This window comes from Sardina pilchardus, chromosome 24 (assembly GCF_963854185.1).
Source record: "Sardina pilchardus chromosome 24, fSarPil1.1, whole genome shotgun sequence".
NCBI classification, from domain to species: Eukaryota; Metazoa; Chordata; class Actinopteri; order Clupeiformes; family Clupeidae; genus Sardina; species Sardina pilchardus.
Window position 1 is genome coordinate 23,492,582 of NC_085017.1, and position 5,000 is coordinate 23,497,581.

Here is a 5,000-nt window from a genome sequence, read left to right on the forward strand (position 1 = left end):
GCTCTTCATCTTCTCATATCCCTCGGTAAGTGACGTTTATAGAGAGACGTCTCGTCTCCTGTATTCCCCGGCTGTCAACGATTATATCGGAGCTTTTTCTTCCCGATTCCCTGACTGGTGAAGTTTACTAAGTTTATACACACACTTTTTCCTCCTCCTTTCCCTCAACACACACACACACACACACACACACACACACACACACACACACACACACACACACACACACACACACACACACACACACACACACACACACACACACACACACACCTAAGTCAGTAGCATTTCTGAACACACACATCACCTCCTCCTGTGACAACATGCTTTTGTTTTTTTTCTCCATCCTCTCTCCTTGTGTAGTGCTTGTACACACAATAGTGTGCTTATGTGAAGGTGTCAGTGTGTATGCATGGCTCTGTACAGACTATACAGTAATAACAAATGTAACTTCTGGACAATACTCTAGCTTCTCCCCCCTTTGCTCCTCCGTCATCAGCATTTTACACACTTTTGCTACTTTACTCTCCATCCTCGACCCCTGAGCCATGAGCCATACTTTCCCCCGTCATCCATCATACGTTGGGATGCCCCTGGCACTGTGTGCTCTCTCTCTATCTCTCTGTCTCTCTCTGTCTCTCTCTTTCTGTCTCTCTCGGTCTCTCTGTTTCTCTCTCTCTCTCTCTTTCTCTCTCTCTCTCCCTCTCCTGGTGCAGACAGTTGGGGCATCTTGACGGGTTTCCTTTTTTCCGTGTGATGTCACCCCACCTCTCCAGCGGCATTGGGTGTTGATGCTGGCGTCGACCCGTGACGGGGACGTCTCATCCATCACACCTCTGGGGCCTCTCATCTCCGTGGAAACGTGAGGTTACTGGCCCGCAAGGCACAGCCAGGGGCAACACGTGGGGGCCACCGAGCTTCGGGGGTATTTGGGCGCCCCCAAAGGTTTCTGGGTAATGAGGCAAGGCGATGGCCCCAATGGCCAATGACAAAACACAAGCCTCAGTCTACTTTTCATCTTTTCACTCCTCACTAGTCTTCTTCTCTGATCTCCCCATTCTTTTTTCAAATCTTCGCTCTTTCTTTTCTCCTTTTTGATCCCTATCTCTCACTGTCTCTTTTATCTTTTGTCTCTGCTCTCAGACTCTTTCCTCTTTTCTGCTTTCCTTTTTCCTTCACTGTTTGTTGAACAGTGGGAGATCTTAAACTGCACTTTCCCTGCAGTGAATGGCGTTATACACAAAGTACACCAAGTTCTTGTCTTCAAAAGGCAGTGATACGCAAAATGAAGTATTCTGAAAGGCACTCCACAGTGCACTATGCTGATTTTTGAACTTCACATGCCATTAGAAAGAGAAACAAAGTATTTGTGTTTGACGCTAATAAATCACATAGAAACATAGAAACATATGCACTCTCTGCATATAATTACTCCCTTAGATTTCTAGTAACCCCAGAGTTCGGCTGTGTTCAGAGGCGTTATTAGGAGGTGGACACTGGGAGGACATGTCACCTTCAACTTTCAAAACCATGGTGATTGCCCCCGGCAGAACAAAATATGCCCCTTGTAAATAAATAATATTACAGTTTTTCTCGATTGCTAACACACATTTTCTGAAAACATGCCTCATATTCTCAGAACTCTACACACAAATCCAAAACAACACACACAATGGGCAAAACTCCACAATTCTCCTGCAAAATGACACTTTACCTTCAAAACAATGTAATTTCTCCTCAAAATGCTCTTTTGTTCTCAAGAGACACACACAAACCATCATATATCAAGACATTTATAAGGACCAGTTGAACACTGATGTGCTCAGTGTAAAACACTGCGATGAATTGAAAACACTTCTTCTCCATTCATTATACTGACTTGGGCCTTTTGTTGTTCAGTGTTACACTACAAACAGTACTACAAACAGTAGATAAGCTGATACAGTAAGTTGATATGCTTACCCTATCAATATTTTGAAATATCTCATTGTTTTCTATTATTTTTCTTTGTATTTGCCGTAATGTTATGCCGTTTTTTCTAGGACAATGCTCATGATTTCAGTTTCCTGTTCAGGAGACAGAAGCCCTTGTGTTGGTAATCTTTCGGCTGCCCAACAAATAGTAAAATACTGTAAACTGTGTAGGAATACAAAGTAGGATTACTTTCCCCAAATACTTGAAACATACTTTATTTTTACAGTCCTACAGAACAGCCCACAGGCAATACTGTACTACTGTGCTCATTGAGCTGTATTGTACTGTCCGGTACTGTACTGTATTGATACGCAGCACTGCAATGTTCTAGTGGCTCGGATCTCATCAGAGATTACCGTCTTTGGCCTCCCCATCCTCCTCCTCTTACTCTCACTCCTCTGGCTCTGGCTCTGCCTCTGCCTGTACTACTATACTGTAATACTAAAGCTCTGATTGCTAATTGTAAGACTGTGTGACAGGAGTTTGCCCATCTGAAGAGTCAGTGTGCATGGTAGGGCAGTTAGCTTTAGAATTTGAATGGCAGTGTGTTCTTTGTGAAAACAAGACATTTTCTTCATGAAAATTGTGTCTAATGCACAGAATTGTGTGTAGTGTTTTGAAAACAGTGTGTTTTAGAACGGCAATTTGAGTGTAAAGCAGAAATTGTGCTTATAGTTCAGCAGAATCTGTTCAGGAGGTTGGTGCATGAGCTACATATTATTGGAATTGTGTCTCAAGTACCAGAAATTGTGTGTAAACAATTGAGAAAAACTGTAAAATAATACTAACACCAAACACACCAGGCACTCCCTCAAGCACACCAGTGTGTGTGTGATCATCACAGTTGCAGAACCAAGCACTGTCGGCTAATGCTCCAAGCTGGAAAATCTGATAGGATAGGCCTAAATCTCTTTTTAACACTATGATGTTCACACAAAATGTAATTTCTGTTTATAAAAACATGACAAAATGTTGATAAAAACATTGTAGTGTTGTAACGTATGGCCATGTCCATTTCCGTTGTGAGTTTAATTTTTTCATAGGTCTGGATAAGGCAACAGATAATGTTGAGGCAACGGATCATCTACAGTATGTGTATTTTAAGGCCGACGGCCACAGGACAAGAAAAAAAGAAAAAAACTATTGTTTTTTAATGGAGCAAAGCCCACTAGAAACGTCTGTTGTGCACTAGTTTGAGCATGTCACATCACGACCAAACGTTAGTGATAGGCTTTGGCAGATCTGAGTGGCTCTGGGCATATCCGAATAGTTTTAAACATCAACAGAGTATCCGCATTCAAGGAAGTTCACACACTTCTCAATGGAAAGTGGTCAGACTCTGTAAATTACAGCTTTAACCCTCTCTGATTATTACAGTATGAATGTATGAGAGTATGGTAGGACCAGGCTAGGACCTAGTCACCTGTTGATGAGCTCTAGCAACAGTTAGACACGTCACAGATTAAACAGAACATGAACAGAATTCAGAGGCTACTGTTACCTGGTGTAAAATACGGGCTGAGCATCCGTCTGGTGTGACCATGTTCAGGTTTCATGTCTTGTGCGCGGTGAGTGAGGTCAGAGTAAGTTCAGACAGTGGACACCATCTCTGTCCCATTTCAGATGACCCCCCACCACCCCCCCACCCCCGACACACACACACAATCTGCCTCCCAGCCAACACTATAAACCTCTCCCCCCTTTTCCACATGAAGGCCTTTATGTGTTATGATATATAAGGCCTATATAGTGTACACGGAGTAGCCCATTAAACTATCAGATGTCACGGCGGCCACTGAGGGCTGCTCTGCAGCGCATATGGTCCTGATGTTCGGAAATCGGCCTGGAAGAGGTCACTGGCTGGGCTTCCATCAACACACGGGGGGGAAAGTGACTCCCCAGATACTGTAGCCCGGGCAGCCTGGATCGGCCCTGCATGAGATCCGGATCAGCTCTGGCCCGGTGGTAGCCCCGGCTTTGGTCCAGATCTGGCTGGACGGCGCCAGACGAGGTGTCAGATCGGCAGCTTCTATCTAAGTCGAGTCATCTTTTCTGTAGGCCGTGTTTTTTTTTAACTATATCATACAAACGTGAGCTAATGAGATTAGGGTGGCAGTGTTTGTAAGTGCTCAAGATAAACCTGCTCATGTGCCCAAAGCTTCCCTCCTGCAGTTCCTCGGCCCACTGATGGCATCACTCAAAACAACAGCAGCCAGTGGAACGTTAAAAAGCTTTTAGGGTGCCATTTCCCAAAGCTGTGTTTATTCCTCAGGTGGAGTCGTCTGGACTGATTCAGGTGATACGGCCGACAACACGATCCGTCTTCGAGTCCTCGGCTGGGCTTGCTGAGTGTGTGTGTGTGTGAGTGTGTGTGTGTGGGGGGGTGGTGATCTGGACACAGGTCTGTTGGCATTTGAATTTGGGTCTTTGTTGGCGCTATTAGGCCAGGAAGAGGGTATTTTTCCCCGCGATGTTCTGATGGACGGAGAGGCGCAACTTCTGGCACGGAGCACCACAGTCCAGGCTATTCCAAGCAGCGATGAAATAAGGCCTGAAATTTCTGAAAATAAATTACAGACGAGATGAGAGGGGACTGTCCAAAGGGCCATCATCTCTCAAAGATTTGCGACCGGCCTGAAAGAAATATGTGCCAAGCTTTCAGACTGTCTCGAGATGTTTCCTTGAGAGCCTTTTTTTTTTTTTTTTTTTTTTTAACGGCAACATTGTTGACTTGCTGTCCCCTGGCCTGACCTGCCGTCCACCCCTGTGGTCATGCTTGAGGGATGAGGTGTGCAGGTCTGTAGCTCCGTAAACACACACCTTCCCACAGGCTTTCTACGTAAATCACTTTGAAATGACCCTCTCTCTGCATATGGTGGTAATCGGCCAGCTCTGACCGGTCCCATTCACATGAGCGGAGGTCTGTGTGATTAGCGAAAGTTTAACTGCGTGTTGACCCCAGGTGACATGATGGGGTTCGCGGGTCGCAGAGGTCGTTCGATTTTTCACAGCAATCTGTGACCTTC